Source organism: Trichomycterus rosablanca, chromosome 11 (assembly GCF_030014385.1).
Source record: "Trichomycterus rosablanca isolate fTriRos1 chromosome 11, fTriRos1.hap1, whole genome shotgun sequence".
NCBI lineage: Eukaryota > Metazoa > Chordata > Actinopteri > Siluriformes > Trichomycteridae > Trichomycterus > Trichomycterus rosablanca.
Genome location: NC_085998.1, coordinates 11,984,516 through 12,007,284, shown reverse-complemented (window position 1 = coordinate 12,007,284; position 22,769 = coordinate 11,984,516). Strand labels below are relative to the sequence as shown.

Sequence of the window (22,769 nt, the reverse complement as noted above, 5' to 3'; positions counted from 1 at the left end):
TGTTGTTTGTATTGGCTGATGCTGCTTTGCTATTGGCGGAGGTGGATTTATGCTTAATGGACTGGGGAACCTTTTTCCGAGTGGGCTGGGAGCGCTAAATACATTTCAGCATTACAAATCGACGTCAATCCTCTTTCTTGATTTGATTAGCTTCTTACCAACATTCATCCTGTTCAGGGTTGTCGTGGGTCAGGCGCCAAGGCGGGAATACATGGACAGGGTGCCAAGCTAATGCACAAAACAAATTTACTAACCCACTCACTCTTATCCTGAGGCAATTTTAGAATAGCAGATATAAAATTTGGCTTGTTTTGGTGGACATTGGAGGAAACCAGAGTACCCAGGGAAAGCCCATACAGACTCATAGAAAACATTTGAAATTCATAGACAGTAATCGAGGGTAAGGATTGAACCCAGATCTCCAGGACCCATATTACAAATCGAAGTCAATCCTCTTTCTCGATTTGATTAGCTTCTTACCGACATTTATCCTGTTCAGGGTTGTCGTGGGTCAGGCGCCAAGGCAGGAATACATGGACAGGGTGCCAATCTAATGCACAAAACAAATTTACTAACCCACTCACTCTTATCCTGAGGGCATTTTAGAATAGCAGATATAAAATTCAGCTTGTTTTGGTGGAGGTTGGAGGATACCAGAGTACCCAGGGAAAGCCCATACAGACTTATAGAAAACATTTGAAAATTCTTATAGACAGTAACCGAAGGGAAGGATTGAACCTAGTGTTTTTGTTTTATTAATTAGTTTTTCCAAAGTATTCCAAGTACTGAGTTGAATCAGCATCGAAATCCCAGTCTAACTGACAAGTCAAGAACTGTCAGCACTTTTGTAATTTCTCTCTTGAAGTCTCTGTGTATGAGTGACAATTATGTGACTTTTATCCTAAATTCCATAAGATAGTCCCTGTAGGGTGCCCAGGTGGCACAGTGGGATATTCCGCTAGCACACCAGTGCTGAGATTCTGAATTCCTCGGCTGGGCACCATCTAGCAGGCATAATTGGCAGTGCCTGCAGCAGACACGTTTCTGCTAGGGCGTGATGACCGGACTATGTGGGTGGGGTCTTCAAACGCTGTGTAAGGACTCTGATTGGCAGATAAAGAGATGCTTGTGCAGTGTGCATGGGTGAAAAATGGTTCCACTAAGGGCTGGTTGAAGGAGACGTGAGCAGCTATGTACCCTCCTCAACTGCAAAAAATCGGGGATCCCCAGCAGCGGAAGACAAATTGACTACTCTAAATTGGGAGACAATGGGAGAATGAATAGACAGACAGACAGACAGACAGACAGACAGACAGACAGACAGACAGACAGACAGACAGACAGACAGACAGACAGACATTATTGATCCCGAAGGAAATTAAAGCCCCAGTAGCATAATACAACAAATAATTAACAGTGCAGTACAAAGCAAACAGAAAAACTATATATACAGTGTATCACAAAAGTGAGTACACCCCTCACATTTCTGCAAATATTTCATTATATCTTTTTATGGGACAACACTATAGACATGAAACTTGGATATAATTTAGAGTAGTCAGTGTACAGCTTGTATAGCAGTGTAGATTTACTGTCTTCTGAAAATAACTCAACACACAGCCATTAATGTCTAAATGGCTGGCAACATAAGTGAGTACACCCCACAGTGAACATGTCCAAATTGTGCCCAAATGTGTCGTTGTCCCTCCCTGGTGTCATGTGTCAAGGTCCCAGGTGTAAATGGGGAGCAGGGCTGTTAAATTTGGTGTTTTGGGTACAATTCTCTCATACTGGCCACTGGATATTCAACATGGCACCTCATGGCAAAGAACTCTCTGAGGATGTGAGAAATAGAATTGTTGCTCTCCACAAAGATGGCCTGGGCTATAAGAAGATTGCTAACACCCTGAAACTGAGCTACAGCACGGTGGCCAAGGTCATACAGCGGTTTTCCAGGACAGGTTCCACTCGGAACAGGCTTTGCCAGGGTCGACCAAAGAAGTTGAGTCCACGTGTTCGGCGTCATATCCAGAGGTTGGCTTTAAAAAATAGACACATGAGTGCTGCCAGCATTGCTGCAGAGGTTGAAGACGTGGGAGGTCAGCCTGTCAGTGCTCAGACCATACGCCGCACACTGCATCAACTCGGTCTGCATGGTCGTCATCCCAGAAGGAAGCTGACGCACAAGAAAGCCCGCAAACAGTTTGCTGAAGACAAGCAGTCCAAGAACATGGATTACTGGAATGCCCTGTGGTCTGACGAGACCAAGATAAACTTGTTTGGCTCAGATGGTGTCCAGCATGTGTGGCGGCGCCCTGGTGAGAAGTACCAAGACAACTGTATCTTGCCTACAGTCAAGCATGGTGGTGGTAGCATCATCGTCTTGGGCTGCATGAGTGTTGCTGGCACTGGGGAGCTGCAGTTCATTGAGGGAAACATGAATTCCAACATGTACTGTGACATTCTGAAACAGAGCATGATCCCCTCCCTTCGAAAACTGGGCCTCATGGCAGTTTTCCAACAGGATAACGACCCCAAACACAACCTCCAAGATGACAACTGCCTTGCTGAGGAAGCTGAAGGTAAAGGTGATGGTCTAAACCCAATTGAGCACCTGTGGCGCAACCTCAAGTGGAAGGTGGAGGAGTTCAAGGTGTCTAACATCCACCAGCTCCGTGATGTCATCATGGAGGAGTGGAAGAGGATTCCAGTAGCAACCTGTGCAGCTCTGGTGAATTCCATGCCCAGGAGGGTTATGGCAGTGCTGGATAATAATGGTGGTCACACAAAATATTGACACTTTGGGCACAATTTGGACATGTTCACTGTGGGGTGTACTCACTTATGTTGCTAGCCATTTAGACATTAATGGCTGTGTGTTGAGTTATTTTCAGAAGACAGTAAATCTACACTGCTATACAATTTGTACACTGACTACTCTAAGTTATATCCAAGTTTAATTTCTATAGTGTTGTCCCATGAAAAGATATAATAAAATATTTGCAGAAATGTGAGTGGTGTACTCACTTTTGTGATACACTGTATATTAAAAGATATATTAAAAGATACTCCCTGTAAAACTGTATTTTCTCAATAAATAACCCTACTGTTGGCTATGTTATGCTTAAATGTCCCCCTAGTCATCTGACCAACCAATAAAGCAATTGAATTGTATATTGTTTGAGTAATTCTGCCAAATACAGCATCCTTAAACACACAATGTTTGATTCTTTGATTAAACTATGGACGTGTTCGAAAACCTAGTGAGCTACCTTGTGGTCTTACTGCCTACATAGGCAGCTGCCTAAGTAGAGAGGATTCTAATAAGTCATTGACTTATAAGTCAGATTATTCGAACACACTACTTAGACAGCAATCCATCAGTTTTCGCTTACTAGGCTAACACAGTTAGCCTCATGTCATTCAAACCGATGGGGTGGCACAACACGCTAGCATGACAAGCCTGAATTTGCAAATTGTGCAAGTTTATACAAATTAAAAATCAATAATAATTTATTTACATTTAAAAATAACTCCGTTCGCCATATTTATCATTTTTCTGTGAAAAAAGTTGTGCCGCAATGAATGCTGGGATTGCCTTCGCCGTTAAGGCAGCATCAGATGCTCCTTCATTATTTTGTCAAAATATCGTTCAGATTTAAGGTGCCTTACTAGACAGCTTTTTAAGGTATCTTAGAATTCGAACAGTCTACTTCTCGGGAGCACGCGTAGGATGACATAAAAAATGCTGTCTATGTAGAGAGCTCACTAGGTTTTCGAACACACCCTAGATGTCCGATTCTTTGATTAAACCCTGATTCCAGACAAAATTTTGCTTCTGTAGAATTGCAAACCAAATGCTCCAATTATTCCCTAGGTCAGAGTTTTTCAAACCATGGTAAGGGTCGCGAGCCGAAGAAAATGGGTCGCAGAGAAAAATAACTATAATTAAATAAACTTGTATGTGAACGCCCTTTTGTGGAGGCTTTATGTTACATCTTGTAATCCACAGTGGAACTAGATTGTACAGAGTAAGATGCATTGTTTGTGTTGCCTGGGTCGCATACAAAATTATGGACATAATGTCCAAAAAAAAACCCTGCCCTTGGTGATGCCATTTAGCACTGACGTTTCCCACCTTCACTGTGTAGCTGTGTATGGCCGTTCGCTGTTTGCTTAGCTGGTGGTTCAGGATGCTGCATGGCTCTGGCTATGTCTCAAGTCTTAACTCTGAACACTTTATTTTCAGCATCAACTCCGATGGTTTTCAGGCTGGATGTCTGGGTGTTTTCTTTCTTCTTTCTCAGTTGTTTATCTGTGAACTGATTAGACGTCAGTAAGGGGAAGAGGTTTGTTTTAAAGCTGCTTTAGGTGCAAGTGTGTGTCTGTGGAGGGGGATTGGGGGGGTCTTTTGCTCTAAATGAAAGAACGTCTCCGGGCTAACCCAGCCATAACTCAACAGGGCTGTTCAAGTACCAGAGGCTGTTACGTTAAACACTTGAAAGCTGTCAGAAATGACCGTTTTTGAACGGCATGTCCTGTTTTTTTTTCCTCTTCTTGTTTGAACAGCTCTGCTTTGTTATGACTGCATTAGCAGCAAAGGATCAGGCAGAGGATCGACTCGGAGAGGCGCCAACACCTCCAACTCCCTGAAAGGTACCATCGGAGAAGGGCGCCTGTTTTCCATCCGATAACGTCTCTCTTTCTTGTTTCCTTTAAATTAGAGTATATTAGTTTCTTTGCTGTCATGTTTTAAAAGCAGCAGGAGCTCAGCGGTTAAGGTTTTTCGTAACATGTATGTTGTAAGTCGTTGGAAAAAATTATCCAACCATAATTCATTGATTCGTGGAAGAAAGCCGTGCGCAGTGAACTGAATAAAATCTACTCTGCCAAGGCCAAATATAATTTAATTAATTCTATAACACAATTATAAAAGAGGCAAAAATTGGGTTATATACTTTACTTTGTAGACTCTGCTGAAAGGCTTTCTTCCTGTAGGTTCTAAAGCTTTCTAACATATTTAACCAGCTGGCTCCATGCGTTGTCTTTCTCTTAAAAGGTTTTTTTCTCACCCTGTAAAATCTGGCTTCAATCACAGGCTCGTTTTTCACAGAACGTCCTTAAAATCACACTGTGTTCTAGCTCTGTGTAAAATACGACTCCTTTCTTGCTGGTTCTTGGACTTCTAGCTCCATCCACATGCACTCTTCTCACAGGCTCTAGAACGTTCTTCCCTCATATGCTGTGCTAGCTCCATCCACAGGCACTCTTCTCACAGGCTCTAGAACATTCTTCCCTCATATGCTGTGCTAGCTCCATCCACAGGCACTCTTCTCACAGGCTGTAGAACGTTCTTCCCTCATATGCTGTGCTAGCTCCATCCACAGGCACTCTTCTCACAGGTTCTAGAACGTTCTTCCCTCATATGCTGTGCTAGCTCCATCCACAGGCACTCTTCTCACAGGTTCTAGAGCTTTCTTTATTTTTACATTTACAGCCACCTTTCTTACTAATTCTTTTTCTTTATATTATCATACAGCTTCATCCACAGACTCTTCCCACAGGTTCTAGAACTTTCTTTTCTAATATAGTGTGCTAACTACTGTACATACACAGGCTCAACTGGGAACCTTCTAACCTTTATCTAATTTATGGCTTCATCTCTAGGGCTCTTTGTGTGTTGGGGAACCTTCTAACCTGTATCTAATTTTATGATATTAGATACTTTTCTCTCAGGTTCTAGAACTTTCTTCCCTTATATACTGTGCTAGCTCCATACAGAGGCTCACTCATAACATGTTCTGGAACCTTCTAACTTGTATCTAACTCTCTGGGTTCATCTCTAGGGCTCCTTTCTCACAGGTTTTAGAAATGTTTTCCCTTATATATTGTGCTAGCTCCTTTTAAAGGCTCACTTATATCATGTTCTGGAACCTTCTAACCTGTATCTAACTCTGTGGCTTCATCTCTAGGGTTCTTTGGTTACAGGTTCTAGAACTTTTTTTCTTTTATATAGTGTGCTATCTGGTTTCATCTCTAGGGCTCCTTCTCACAAGTTCTGTAATATAGTGTGCTAACTACATACACAGGTGCACTCATAATATGTTCGGGTACCTTCTAACGTTTATCTAATTTCATGACTTCATCTTTAGGGCTTTTTGCTCACAGGTTCTAGAACTTTCCTCCCTTATATACAGTTGTAGCCTCATACACAGACTCACTCGTAACATGTTCGGGAACCTTCTAACCTGTATCTAATTTTATGGCTTCATCTCTAGGGCTCTTTGCTTACAGGTTCTAGAACTTTCTTTATATTTCCATTTACAGCCACCTTTCCTGCTTATTTTTGGACTTTTCTTTATATGATCATACAGCTTCATCTACAGACTGTTCCCACAGGTTCTAGAACTTTCCTCCCTTATATACAGTTGTAGCCTCATACACAGACTCACTTGTAACATGTTTGGGAACCTTCTAACTTTCATCTAATTGTATGGCTTTTTCTCTAGGGCTCTTTGCTCACAGGTTCTAGAACTTTCCTCCCTTATATTTTGTAGCCCAGTTGTAGCCCCATACACAGGTTCACTTGTAACATGTTCGGGAACCTTCTAACTTTTATTTAACCGTCTGACTTTTCTCACAGGTTCTAGAACTTTATTCTCTAATATAGTGTGCTAACTACATACACAGGCTCACTTGTAACATGTTTGGGAACCTTCTAACCTGTATCTAACTCTCTGGTTTCATCTCTAGGGCTCTTTTCTTTATTTATAGTGTCTGATGGCTTCATTTCTAGGCTCCTTCCTCACAGGTTCTAGAACTTTCTTCTATTAAATCGTCTGATTGATTCAACCACATATTCTCCTCTCACAGATTTTGGAAATGCATTTTTGTATATATTGTGCCAGCTCTATTAACAGGTATTCATCCTGCTTGCTGACAGAACTTTATTACCCTTTATATCATGCTGGCCTTCAGTATATTTAGAACAGGGAGTATTCTAACAGGTTCTAGAACTTTCTTTTTGTATTGAGTGTGCTAAAAGTACTGTAATCTGGTCATCAAAATATGTCATGTTGTGCGTCAGTTTTGTTTCATTTTCACAACTTCATGCTGGTCAGGGTCACGGTGGGTACAGTTTCTGCAGAAATCAATGGGTGCAATGCAGTAACACAACCTAGACACGATGTCAATCCATCCTAAAACCTCTGCCATCCAGCCCTCCTACCCCTTCCCCTTCAAGACTAAGCCAAATATGTCTGTCTGTAGACTGCCCAGACTGGCTGATTGCACTGGGTATGCTTGGAATTCGAACCCTGTATCCCAGCAGTAGTTGGCTGGCATAAACTTACACTGTGCCACACATGTGCATCATTATTGTCAATAATGATGACTTCTGTGCTTTGTATAGATGATGAAACATTTGATTTTGGCTGGTACAGTATGATGCCAGAGTCTGGGGTAGGACTGAGCCTTTGTTGCTCGTCAGCTCGAAGCTTTTATTTAATTCTGCCCCTGTTCAAAGTTGCTTTTGACAAAAGCATCTATCAAAAGTAAGAAGAAAATATCTTACTTTCACACATTGTTCCAACAGCAAAGCACCCAGACGTCTTCATCTGGTCCATAATTGTCATTTTCCTCTTAATATTTCACATGAGAGCTGAAGCAGTTTGCAAATTAGCATGCAAATGAGACCGGCTCCTCCGCACACTTTGATAATTAATTTCCTTTCATCAGGGTTACACATTAATTCTTCTTTCTGAAGAGGAGACAGGAATTTGCCGCCCCTCAGGAGAATAATATTTTTACTTCCCTTATCCTCTTTCTTTTTACGTTACGTCTCTCGCAGCCTGACATGTTCCCCGTTTGACGTTTTGGGTCGTGTCAGGAAGCAGATACAATGCGTCTGTCTCTTGGTAGTGTGAGACCTCGGTTTGAACCTGCCAGCTTTAAGACATCGTCTTAAAAGGGGTTCAAACGAAAAGTGCTTCACACCCAAACAGGGTAAAAAGGAGAACTGTAATTTAAATTAAAATAGTAGTAGCTCAAAACAGTCTGGCGATTTTCCTTGAAGCTCTCCTATTAACCGGACGTTTCTATCCACAGAAGTGCTGCTCACTAGATGTTTTTTTACACCATAACGTTTAAAGTTGATACTGCAAGCTTTCTACATAGTTTAACCAGCCTATCTTGCAGAAAGCACCATTTCATGGTCATTTTGATGTTTGCTTCAAACATTAACTGAATTTTTTTCTATTTTATACCTTGAAACTCAACATCAATTAGTTCTGGGACTGGCATTCAGTTTAAAAGGCGTTGAGTTTCAAGATATTTTTTCCCATAAGGATGTATGGGAAACCTGTTAATGCGTTCCATGGTCCCATGGACTTGCATATGTTTTAGACTCATGTAAAATAATAGGGTTTTTTTTGACACGTATGCACTGAAAATAACACAAATATGATATAAAAACGCTGAAATAAAAAACTGATTCTTACAATTTCTCAGAACCCCGAGCGGTAACACAAGTTTAAAAGTGAAACATTGAGGAAAATCCAGCTAAACACAGATACATGTGAAGCTTTCAGAGTAAATCTGACGGTTATTCCACACAAATGCAGATTCGTCTTATATGCACACTTTGATGACATATTACAGCACCGCTCAAGCCGGGCTCTGAACAAAGCGACTGTTCATTGTTAATTTGAAATTAAATAAATACATTTTTAAAAAACAAACTGAACACGTTGAGTTTTAGGGAAACGTTGAGTTTAAGGGTACAAGTTTCTGAACGAAGGGCGTTGAGTTTCAAAGATTTTGAGTTTAGGGGACGTTGAGTTACAAGGTACTAGGGCTGGGTATCGCCACTAATTTCCTGGATCGATTCGATTCCGATTCACAAGGTCCCGATTCGATTTGATCTTCGATTTTCGATTCAATTTCGATTCAACACATTTACGCATATTTGAGTTACATTAACAGGTTTTGTTTAAATATGTAAAGATGTTCAGAGAACGAATGTGATAATTGTACAAAGAACACTCATTATTAAAAATATTTGTGTATTTTGTTTACATAAATAATTAATCCAAAACAGAAAACAGTAACATTCATTTTTTATTATTATTTTATATGTCTGACACGCTACAACATTGTAAATGTAATGTAAACATACACCTGGCTGTTGAACAGCTTATGCCAAGTTTACACTACACGACACTCTGATTAACACCTGGTCGCTGTAATGTTCACACTACACGACTGATCGGCGATGGGGGGTTTTACACTACACCATCTATCACCAGGGGGAATCACAGGCGAGCTTCTCTGGTCTCCAAAACTACGTTTTGTCACGAAAACACACGTGAGAAGTGATGAAAGGTTTAATGATACCACGTCCAAACATGCACATCAACAAGTAGCGAGAGATGAAAGTTTGTGCGCTGATGAAATAAATGAATCTGAGTGGATTTGGCAACACGAGCAGCATGGCTTGTTCTATAGTGAGTTGGAGGTTAATAAATATTTTGTTTTGTAGAGAACGATCAGGTCAGAAATACTGTAAAACTCGCGTGTGCTGATGTATTCTGATAGAAACTATATTGCGCTCCACCACCTGTTTCCAATCTCCCCTGTGTTTCCCCTCGCTGTTTCTCACATTGATTGAGAGCCGAGTTTTGATCGCAGAGCGAACACCGAGTTCCTCCCGAATTCAGCACCGACCCGTCGCCGAGCGAAAATCAGTGCAAAAAGTTGTGTAGTGGTCATAACTTGAGCTTCTGCCATGCTAAACTGATGTGCAGGTCAGATCTCGTTGCATGAAAAAACACTGGCTGATCACGCGAAATTAAAGGGGGTAACAGATTTCTGTGTGCACCGTAAAAAGGGGCGTATTTAAAAGATCGATCTTGCGTTTATATGAATCGATATCAGATCGTTCAAATAAAGATCGATTCAAATCGAAAAATCGATTTTATAAACCCACCCCTACAAGGTACCACTCACTGTACATACATTGCACTGCTGTCACTTGACTGGCTGATTGCATAATTACATAACGAACACGTTTATAGGTGTTCCTAATAAAGTGGCTTGTAAATGTACTACTGTATTACAAACATTTATATCATAGTGAATTAAGAATAGTCACAATGTTGGGAAAAGAGTGCTACCACGCACCTCAACAAGTTTGAAGCCATAGGTCGTGTTTTTACACCAGTCAGTGGTGGATTTCCATAGAGAGCTGCAGCGTGTATGGTAGACCAGGGATTCTTTAACCCTTGGGTGGGTCACAAGCCAAAAAATTGGTTGCAGAGAAAAATAATAATAATAATATAAACGAATTTTAACTGACACAAAAGACAAAATTAACATGTACACAAATGTCCCCTTGTGGAGGCTTTACATTACATCCTGTAAACCACAGTGGGACCAGATTGCCATCAATATTGTGTATTTCGTTTTGATGCATTGTTTGTGTTGCCTTGGTCGCGGTAAAAACATGAACAAAACGTTTAAAGTCGTCGATCGCATTTCTACACCAGTCAGTAGTGGATATTCATAGAGAACTGTAGCGTGTATGGTAGACCAGCATTTTTCAAACCCTGAGTCGTGACCCTTGGGTGGGTTGCAAGCCAAAAACATGGGCTGCAGAGAAAAATAATAATAATAAAATACATTTTAACAGACACAAAACACTAAATGAACTTTTACACAAACACCCTTGTGGAGGCTTTATGTTACATCTTGTAAACCACAGTGGCACCAGATTGCCACCAATACCATTAATTAAGATGCATTGTTTGAGTTGCCTGGGTCGCGGTAAAAATCATGGACAAAATGTGGGTGACTTGAAAAAAAAACCCTGTGGTAGTCCATGCTAATATTGCCATATTTCTTTGCTACGCATGCCAGTACCTTTACCAGTCAGCGTTGTAGGAGTCTATGTTGCAGTGGCAAGGGGGCAATATATAATTCAGCCCTCCATTTTTCAGACCCGGCAACCCTAACTGGATAAGCGGTTAAGAAAGTGAGTGAGTTTGGTGGTAGAGTGTTAATTTACACTAGCCCACTACTGCTGGGATGCAGGGTTCAAATGGCCAGCATCCCCAGTGCAATTGGCCAATCAGGGCAGGGTTTAATGGCAGATGCCCCACGATGGATTGGTGTCCTGTCCTGTCCTTGTGTTCCTGCATTGCGCTCAGTGATTCCAGAGAAAGCCGTACCCACCTTGACCCTGACCAGACCATAAAACTGTGGTATAACATGTTAATCAAATGAAATAAAATAAACATTAAAAATAAAACAATAATAATGCACAGCATGACGTATTTTCACGACTACTTTACAATAGCTTTAGCAAACTCTATTAAAAGGAAAGTTCTAGAACCTGTAAGAAAACTTCCTGTGCTAAATATAATGCTATACAGGGGAAGAAAAGTTCTACAACATGCAGGATGAATACCTCCTGCTAAGATCATAAAAACCGTTATCATCAGACTTTCAGTATGAGGCGACTTTTCCCTTGATAAAAATGATTTTTCTGTTTTCTATTTATATGAAAATCTCAGCCTGACATTATTCCTGCGAACTCAATCCTCACGTCCCTCTATTTTCCACAGTCTACCTTATTTACAGTTAGAATTCAGATTGACCTGTCAAGTCACAAAATAAGTGGCACTAATAGAGATTAATGCACTCGCACTGGAGACTAAGGCAACGCCGAACGAGCCGACGAACCTTAAGACCAAACAAACTCATAAGTCTTGTATTTATCAGAGCTGAGTACGGTAGTAATTACAGAGCGGCATGTTATTAAAAACATGTCCTGTTTAACTTCATTAATCTTTATTCAGCCCAGTGGAGGAAAACAAATTCAGCTCTGTGGTTGCTGCTTGAATCGTGTCGCGTTATGTTGTGGGTCTCGTATTTCATATTCACTTTCGTCTCACCTGCTGGATCCCTGGTGGAGTGCAGATTTGTACCCCTGCCGGGACGTGGCAGGATTGTGTACTGAATTTCGTTTGATCGCTCATTATCTGTAAATCTTACTCTGCACTACAGAAACGCACGTATAAGGATCAGCATGCTTAGCTTCTAGTCGTGTGAACACGGCAGGTGATTTACAGGATTACTCTAGGTGGGAAGACTTAGTAAGCATTATATTTCACAGAGTATGTAGACACTTAAGCATGCGCTTGTTGGATGTTCTATTATAAATCTGTGTTGATATGGAGTACCCCCCACATCCTACTTTGATACTGTGATGGATCTTCAAAAAGTTTCCGCACTTTTATATTTTGTCCGTAAGCGGTGAGGGTGGGAGGAGTAGTAATCGATCGTGTTTGAGAGACTGAGAGAGAGCTTATGGTCCGGATTTAGCAGCATCTTATTTCCACCTTTTTGGACGCTCCAAAAAGCTTTAAGGGGAAAAAGATTTTCATGTGATGATGATGTGAAAGCAGCGGTGCATCAGTGGCTACACAGTCAACCAAAAACATTTTTATGCTGATGGCATTAAAAAGTTGGTACAACGCTGGGAAAAATGCATCGGAAGGTGACTGTGTAGAAAAGTGATGTTATTTGTCTTTGAAGTTCTTAATAAATAGAGTTTTAAAAAGTGCGGAGACTTTTTGAAGAACCCTCATATAACTTTGTGAGTATCCACTCTTGTTGCAAAGCTGTTGATGAGTGTCTAATTCCCTATTTAGTCAGAAAGGCCAAGCACCAAAATTAGACAAAAGATCTGGCTTTCAGTCGACGTTCCGATTCATTCCAAAGGTGTTTCATGAAGACTGTAGCATCCCACTTTTTTATTTTTAAATCTCAAAACAATATAACAAACATTATTCATATTAAAGTGTACAAAAGTGAGTAAATTGAGCAAATTACTGAGCAAAAGTAATAATAATAATAAATAACTTTAAAAAAGAGGGCAGTCGCACCTAATGTAATGCACAACATGTAGCCCAATGCAAACTCTACAGTTAAAATCCAGATAATTACACAGAGTAATCACAGGGTAAAAGAACAATCAGCTCAGCTCATTAAGGGCAGTCTAGAGTAGATAATTTCCTTAGTTCCTAAGAAAGGATCCCAAACTTTGTAAAATATTCTTACAGAGCCATTGCTAATATATCTATTTTTTTCCAATTTCACCACATTAATAATCTCTCTAATTCTTAGAGTATAGGGAGGAGGTATATGGAGGAGGTATTGGGAGGAGGTATAGGGAGGAGGTATAGGGAGGAGGTATAGGGAGGAGGTATATGGAGGAGGTATAGGGAGGAGGTTTATGGAGGAGGTATTGGGAGGAGGTGTAGGGAGGAGGTATATGGAGGAGGTATTGGGAGGAGGTATAGGGAGGAGGTTTATGGAGGAGGTATTGGGAGGAAGTATAGGGAGGAGGTTTATGAAGGAGGTATATGGAGGAAATATAGGGAGGAGGTATATGGAGGAGGTATAGGGAGGAGGTATATGGAGGAGGTATATGGAGGAGGTATAGGGAGGAGGTATAGGGAGGAGGTATATGGAGGAGGTATTGGGAGGAGGTATAGGGAAGAGGTATAGGGAAGAGGTATATGGAGGAGGTATTGGGAGGAGGTATAGGGATGAGGTATTGGGAGGAGGTATAGGGATGAGGTATAGGGAAGAGGTATATGGAGGAGGTATTGGGAGGAGGTATAGGGAGGAGGTATTGGGAGGAGGTATAGGGAAGAGGTATATGGAGGAGGTATTGGGAGGAGGTATAGGGAGGAGGTATAGGGAGGAGGTATAGGGAGGAGGTATATGGAGGAGGTATATGGAGGAGGTATAGGGAGGAGGTATATGGAGGAGGTATAGGGAGGAGGTTTATGGAGGAGGTATAGGTGATTTCCATTTAAGAAGTATAAGTTGTCTGGCAGGGAGAGTAACAAGATATAAGCTCAGCCCCCGTAGACAAAATAGGAGCTGTTTTGGGAGTTAAGCATCCCCTTTTATAATGATGACTCGAGACTTCATAACTTCCATAATGTATTTATTACTTCAACTTAAATGTTAATATGAATCTTTTGAGCACTGATACAAAAGAGAACCACCGTAAGAGCTGAAAGAAATCAAACATACAAACAGATAAAACGTTACACTTCTACACACGTCTATGCTGAAAGTGTCAGTGTAGGATGACATTATAAGGTTATAAGGATTATTAGGATTATTATAAGGATTTGGATCTTTTCCTGCTCGGTGAGTTCATCATTCCCTTTGCTTTGCTTTGCTGCTGTGTGATGATAACCTTACTGATTGACTTTTATCATCTTTCTCTCTCGTACGTCCGTGATGCTGTGGATCCCTCCGGCTTCTAACTACAATCCCTATTGACTTCTTATCTTCGTGTACACATTTTGATAGCCCTAATGCCCCTATCTGCTCTCCTTCAAACATCTCACACACCTGAATGCTGGCTTTCTGCGGAGAAGACCTAGCATATCCGATGTAGCAGGCTTTGAAGATCATATTGAACCTTTTTTTTACATTTAGCACTTAATTGTTGCACTAGCATCAGAATGCCAAACGCTAAAAGCTTTCTATATGCTAATGAAGCATCAGACAGCACTCCATAGCCACGTGACAGGAATAAGTAAGAGTGGGAAAGCAGAGAATTGAAGAAGCACTTGTGTGTGAATAAGCAAATCTCTTGTTCACACTATGACACTGATGTTCAGCACTAACGACTCTGAGAGCTTAATTACAACCAGACTAGAAGATGAGACTGCTATAAAATGTATTGTACAGTAAAGTACAGTATTGCTTAAGTAATGAGCTAAAATCCAAAAGGGTGGAACAGTGGCTCAGTGGGTAGCACTGTCGCCTCACAGCAAGGAGGTCCTGGGTTCGATTTCCAGGTGGAACAGTCTGGGTCCTTTCTGTGTGGAGTTTGCATGTTCTCCCCGTGTCTGTGTGGGTTTCCGGGATGGCACAGTGGGTAGCACTGCCACCTCACAGCAAGAAGTTCCTGGGTTCGGTTCCCAGGTGGAATGGTCCTGGTCCTTTTTGTATGGAGTTTGCATATTTTCTCTGTGTCTTTGTGGGTTTCTGGGACGGCATGGTGGCTCAGTGGGTAGCACTGTCGCCTCGCAGCAAGAAGGTCCTGGGTTCGATTCCCAGGTGGAACAGTCTGGGTCCTTTCTGTGTGGAGTTTGCATGTTCTCCCCATGTCTTTGTGGGTTTTTGGGGCGGCACGGTGGCTCAGTGGGTAGCACTGTCGCCTCACAGCAAGAAGGTCCTGGGTTCGATTCCCAGGTGGAACAGTCTGGGTCCTTTCTGTGTGGAGTTTGCATATTTTCTCTGTGTCTGCGTGGGTTTCCAGGACAGCACAGTGGCTCGGTGGGTAGCACTGTCGCCTCACAGCAAGAAGGTCCTGGGTTCGATTCCCAGGTGAAGCAGTCCAGGTGAAGCAGTCCAGTCCAGGTGAAGCAGTCCAGGTCCTTTCTGTGGAGAGTCTTTGTGGGTTTCCGCCGGGTGCTCCAGTTTTCCCCCCCAGTCCAAAGACATGCGGTGAGGTGAACTGGAGATACAAAATTGTCCATGACTGTAATTGACATTAAAGACTTGTGAACTAAAGAATCTTGTGTAACCAGTAACTACCTGTTCTGTCATGAATGTAACCAAAGTGTAAAACATGACGTTAAAATCCTAATAAGTAGGTGCTCAGGTGGCACAGCTGTAAAACACGCTAGCACACCAGAGCTGACATTTCAAACTCGTCGGTTCGAAACTCAGCTTTGCTACCGGCAGGCTGGGCGCCTAAGTGAACATTGCTGATTGATGGCACCTGCACAGAGACAGGGGATAATGAGGATCACGGTGTGGCTGTTCGTACACAAAGCTGATCCACATATGAACTCACCTCGTGCATTGAAAACATGCAGTCGGCTACTGGGCACGTGTCGGAGGGTGTGTGTTATAGTCACAGCTCTCCTCAATCAGGGTGGAGAGCAACGTCAGAAGAGAGGAAGCCTAATGCAATTGGGTGATTGGGTACGACTAGATCGGGAGGAAAATAAACTAAACTAACTAACTAAATCCTAAACCATGTAACATCCATTTCTAAATTTGTGTTACTGATGTATGATCACTACTGAGATCCATGCTCAGATTATTAATGTGAATGTAACCGCACTCACTTGTGTCTTCATTAAGACTTTGACAGGCGTGGATGAAAATGTAAAAGAGAGTTTGTTCTCCAACCCTCTGTGTCCTATTTTTGGATACTGCAGCTTCTCCAGATTAGGCACAAATCAGGACATCCTGACAGACTCCTCCAGTCTGTTTCGCCTCTGGGCAGGTTTGGAAATGTTATGCAATTCATAAGCATGGAGTGTGTCCCAACTGTGACTGGTTCAGAAAAAGGACAAACCGTCAGCTACAGCTAGCTGATATGCCGGGCTGAGTGTCTTAGCGGGGAGCTTGGCCAAATTTGTTCAAAGTCCCCATTGTTATTCAGCACTGAGCGCATATTTATGAACTCCGAGTCTCAGCCTTAGACGCTCCGCACAGGATCTTTGGATAGTTGCAGTACACTTGGCTGACCGCCAGCTTTTAAATCATGAGGGTGCAATCTCATTGCTCATCTCCACGGTCATGCAACATCAACGGCCTGTTGTTGTCGTTTGTCAAAAAGTATACACAGATCAGCCATAACATTAAACCTCCTTGTTTCTACACACATTGTCCATTTTATCAGCTCAACTTACCATATAAGAGCACTTTGTTGTTCTACAATACTGACTGTAGTCCATTGTTTCTCTGCATGCTTTGTTAGCCCCCTTTCACGCTGTTCTTCAATGGTCAGGACTCTCCACGGACCACTACAGAGCAGGTATTATTTAGGTGGTGGATCATTCTCAGCACTGCAGTGACACTGACATGGTGGTGGTGTGTTAGTGTATGTTGTGCTGGTATGAGTGGATAAGACACAGCAATACCGATGGAGTTTTTAAACACCTCACTGTCCCTGCTGGACTGAGAATAGTCCACCAACCAAAAATATCCAGCCAACAGCGTCCCGTGGGCAGGTCTTGAAGATGACCAACTCAAACAGCAGCAATATATGAGCGATCGTCTCTGACTTTACATCTACAAGGTAACCCAACTAGGTAGGAGTGTCTAATAGAGTGGACAGTGAGTGGAACTCCAGCAGCGCTGCTGTGTCTGATTCACTCATACCAAAACAACACACACTAACACACCACCACCATGTCATTGTCACTGCAGTGCTGAGAATGATCCACCACCTAAATAATACCTGCTCTGTGGTGGTCCTGTGGGGGTCCTGACCATTGAAGAACAGGGTGAAAGAGGTTAAAAAGTATGTAGAGAAATAGATGGACTACAGTCAGTAATTGTAGAACTACACAGTGCTTCTATATGGTAAGTGGAGCTGATAAAATGGACAGTGAGTGTAGAAACAAGGAGGTGGTTTTAGTGTTATGGCTGATCAGTGTATTTATTTCAAGAAGTGGCAAAAGATACCAGATACTGGTTGAATACTTGAACTGCAAGACACTAGACTGGATGAAGTTGCTACTGAAGCTTAGTCGCTGTATTATTTTTTTATATTATATTGTAAGGTAATAGTACTCACCCCCACCCTCATACATTTTACATTTATGCTTTTCCTTATGAAGCTAGCTGCTGTGAGGATTAATATTACACCCAGAAGCCCAAGCCTGTCCTCAACTATAATGTATTACTTGGCACTTGGGAATAATGATTCGAAATCCAGACGCAAGCTACACCAGCTGTACTCATTAAGACCTAAACCTTTTCCTGGAGTTGTTCTTGGAGAACAAGATGCACATAAGGCCTAAATATGTTTGACATTTTAGGCTTCCAACTTCATGTCCCATCAGTGCTGCAGACCCAGACATCATTAACATTTGTACAGCGGTTCACACTTATTTTGTTGTCATTGTAGTTGGTATATATTTATATATATATATATATACCGATCAGCCATAACATTAAAACCACCTCCTTGTTTCTACACTCACTGTCCATGTTATCAGCTCCACTTACCATATAGAAGCACTTTGTAGTTCTACAATTACTGACTGTAGTCCATTGTTTCTCTGCATGCTTTGTTAGCCCCCATTCATGCTGTTCTTCAATAGTCAGGACTCTCCCAGGACCACCACAGAGCAGGTATTATTTGGGTGGTGGATCATTCTCAGTACTGCAGTGACACTGACATGGTGGTGGTGTGTTAGTGTGTGTTGTGCTAATATGAGTGGATCAGACACAGCAGCGCTGCTGGAGTTTTTAACCACCTCACTGTCACTACTGGAATGAGAATAGTCCACCAACCAAAATTATCCAGCCAACAGCGTCCCATGGGCAGGTCTTGAAGATGACCAACTCAAACAGCAGCAATAGATGAGAGATCGTCTCTGACTTTACATCTACAAGGTGGACCAACCAGGTAGGAGTGTCTAATAGAGTGGACAGTGAGTGGACACGGTATTTAAAAACTCCAGCAGCGCTGCTTTGTCTTATCCACTCATACCAGCACAACACACACTAACACACCACCATCATGTCAGTGTCACTGCAGTGCTGATAGTGATCCACCACCTTAATAATACCTGCTCTGTGGGAGTCCTGACCATTGAAGAACGGGGTGAAAGCAGGCTAAAAAGGTATGTAGAGAAAGAGATGGACTACAGTCAGTAATTGTAGAACTACAAAGTGCTTCTGTATGGTAAGTGGAGCTGATAAAATGGACAGTGAGTGTAGAAACAAGGAGGTGGTTTTAATGTTATGGCTGATCAGTGTATATACATATATAATGTGTGTGACTTTATCCTGGTCAGGGTCATGGCAGGTCTGGTTTCACACTGGGCACAAGGCACATCTACCCTATACACAACACCAAATACCTTGGAACCATACAATTCCTAAAGGGATAATACAGAGTTTGGGTTGGGCCTCTTTCCCCCATCCTTACTTTGTTTTCCACCCACTGATCCTTGCTTGATGGACTTCTTGAAATAAGCCCTAAATGTTTCAGGCTTTCAGAAGTTCATTACGAGTCGTCCTCTAGAGGCATCTTTTTTAGGAAGCTTGAACCAGCTTTGTGAAGTCCCACAGGCAACAGCTAATCTAATCGAGTTCAGTGCTAGCAGAGACTCGCATTAGCAGAGTGTGAATCAGAGCCACTGGATTCTCCTCACCCTAAACAGAAACAGGTTAGAAGAGTGACAGTTCATCTTATTAGTGTGTCAACTGGGCTGCGTCCGACCTGCTTGAATTGACTGTGCATCCTTCCTAAGGGAAGAATTGACGAAGTTTCTCTTTCCCAGAACAATTACATGCTAATCCTCTCCATCCAATGAGTATTAGCACTTTAATAGGGCCACTGACGGCCCTTAGCTTCACCCTGTTGTTGAGCGAGTTATTTTATTAGCTGTCAAAACCACTGACCTCTCTCTGACTTACTGAGTCGGTCCCGATTCGCCAGCAGGAAGAGATAACGGCATCTCCTTTGCTGGCTGTCATCGAGCTGGCCTTTCTTTAACAATGGCCGTCATGCCAGTTACCATGAAGAGAATGTGGTTAGAGAATGTCATATAAGTCCAGCCTTTTGTTTTTCTACTCTAACCAGTCACTGTCAGGACTGCAGTACTGTTTAAAGTTCAAAAGAAAGGTAGAAAAATATTTATTAACTGGGGCAGTATTCAAGGTGTATGTGTTCTGTACCTTTGCCATCAGAAAGAAAGGTACTGAACTGTGTCTTGGATTGTCACTGAACTGTTCCCCTAGAGTAAATTTTTGATGCTTGGGTCCTGGGTCTTGGTCTCAGTGGTGTCTTCAGGCTCAGCAGACCCAAACGGCCATGTCTGATGGAGAAAAGGACATTGTTTTGTCACAGCTGGTCGGGTTGCCCATACAAGAGGCAAAAGAATACTTGATATATAGCATGTTCCACCATGTGTTTTGGCTCCATGTAGGTATCTGCCACTGGGTTGTTAAATAATAGCCATAATATTAAAACCACCTCCTTGATTCTACACTCACTGTCCATTTTATCAGCTCCACTTACCATATACAGTAGAAGCACTTTGTAGTTCTACAATTACTGACTGCAGTCCATCTGTTTCTCTACATACTTTTTTAGCCTGCTTTCACCCTGTTCTTCAATGGTCAGGACCACCACAGAGTAGGTATTATTTAGGTGGTGGATCATTCTCAGCTCTGCAGTGACAATGACATGGTGGTGGTGTGTTAGTGTGTGTTGTTTTGGTATGAGTGGATCAGACACAGCAGCACTGCTGGAGTTTTTAAATACCGTGTCCACTCACTGTCCACTCTATTAGACACTCCTTCCCAGTTGGTTCATCTTGTAGATGTAAAGTCAGACACGATCGCTCATCTATTGCTGCTGTTTGAGTTGGTCAGAGACCTTCGAGACCTTCATCAGTGGTCACAGGACGCTGCCCATGGAGCATTTTGGCTGGATATATTTTGGTTGGTGGACTATTCTCAGTCCAGCAGTGACAGTGAGGTGTTTAAAAACTCCATCAGCATTGCTGTGTCTGATCCACTCACACCAGCACAACACACATTAACACACCACCACCATGTCAGTGTCACTGCAGTGCTGAGAATGATCCACCACCTAAATAATACCTGCTCTGTGGTGGTCCTGTGGGGGTCCTGACCATTAAAGAACAGCATGAAAGGGGGCTAACAAAGCATGTAGAGAAACAGATGAACTACAGTCAGTAATTGTAGAACTACAAAGTGCTTCTATATAGTAAGTGGAGCTGATAAAATGGACAGTGAGTGTAGAAACAAGGAGGTGGTTTTAATGTTATGGCTGATCAGTGTACCTATGTAGGAGGGTAGGAGATTGAGTAAGGAGGGTACGGAGTGATTTCTTTGTGGCTGAGGACAAGGACGAGTCCATAACTCACTGTTTGGACGCCTATAATTGAGGATTTGCTTTATTGGCTTGTAAAACGCAGAGTGGCTCGACGCTGCATCTGCAGTCAACAAACTAACAGTTTGTCCTTGTCCTCTTGTCCCTTGCTGATGTCTGGCAGTTCCAAGCCCATATGAGCAATGCATTTTTTTACCATGGATTATTTATCTTCTTTTCATGTGTGACGGGAACCGTTTAGAGGATTAATTTTTGTAAGTGGCTTTTGTTTTTGCATCTAGTTTCTGACAGCAGGGTGAAGAGGGATTCAACTGAATTAAATGATGTTCTTTTTGTTTCATTAATTCAGCAGTTTTGTTGGCAAGCCCGTCGTCCCTGTAGGATCCGTCATACAGGCCACGTCGTGCTGCTGTTTTTTTTCATTAAGAAATGCACTGAACACCTGGCTGCTTTCTGTTGACTGAAAGGAAAAAAGCTTTTGTATATGTATTCATGATCCATATGGTCGTGTTCCATCTTTTGAGGAAGATTTTTCATAGAAATGTCCATATTTCATCTTGTAAAGTCCTTAAGAGTAATGAAGTCTCCAGAACTTAATACTGGTTAATCCTACAGATGTAACCCCTCTGGGAATGAGAACCTGGAGAACCTGGACTAAGACAGATGGAGCGATCCTTTCACTCCTATATACAGTAGACCCTTGACTTATGAACCGTTTACCATATGAACATTTTGGATTACGAGTGATTTTTTTCAACTTAATGTACGAACAAATTTTGGATTACGAACTGAAATTCGCACACGAACGAAACACGTGGCGTCTGAACAAGTTGACTCCAACTGTCTCTGTCTCTCTCTCTCTCTATATATATATATATACTGTATATATATATATATATACGTATATATATATATATATATATATATATATGTACACTGATCAACCATAACAAACCACCTCCTTGTTTCTACACTCACTGTCCATTTTATCAGCTCCACTTACCATATAGAAGCACTTTGTATTTCTACAATTACTGACTGTAGTCCATCTGTTTCTCTACATGCTCTGTTAGCCACCTTTCATGCTGTTCTTCAATGGTCAGGACTCCCACAGGACCAGTACAGAGTAGGTATTATTTAGGTGGTGGATCATTCTCAGCACTGCAGTGACACTGACATGGTGGTCGTGTGTTAGTGTGTGTTGTGCTGGTATGAGTGGATCAGACACAGCAATGCTGCTGGAGTTTTTAAATACCATGTACATTCACTGTCCATTCTATTAGACACTCCTACCTAGTTGGTTCATCTTGTAGATGTAAAGTCAGAGACGATCGCTCATCTATTGCTGCTGTTTGAGTTGGTCATCTTCTAGACCTTCATCAGTGGTCACAGGACGCTGCCCACGGGCTGTTGGCTGGATTCTTTTGGTTGGTGGACTATTCTCAGTCCAGCAGTCACAGTGAGGTGTTTAAAAACTCCATCAGGGCTGCTGTGTGTTATCCACTCATACCAGCACAACACACACTAACACACCACCACCATGTCAGTGTCATTGCAGTGCTGAGAACGATCCACCACCCAAATAATACCTACTCAGTGGTGGTCATGTGGGGGTCCTGACCATTGAAGAACAGGGTGAAAGCAGGCTAAAAAGGTATGTAGAGAAATAAATGGACTACAGTCAGTAATTGTAGAACAGCGGACGGTGTTTTTCCGGTGTTTTCTTTATATTTTACTGTTGAAAAAAGATTATGAGCGTGGCGTTCGAGTGACTGATCTTGCCTCTATGTTTGGAATGAAATTTATTATGGTGTATAGTACAGCACACGTACTGTACTGAAATGTG

The 22,769-nt window shown here is 42.0% G+C and overlaps 1 protein-coding gene across 1 annotated transcript in view; it reads left to right on the top strand.

The window, feature by feature from the left end:
* The window catches only part of zgc:158464 (uncharacterized protein LOC791139 homolog), a 203,605-nt gene that overhangs the window by 147,117 nt on the left and 33,719 nt on the right, over positions 1-22,769 (top strand). The window lies entirely within an intron of this gene.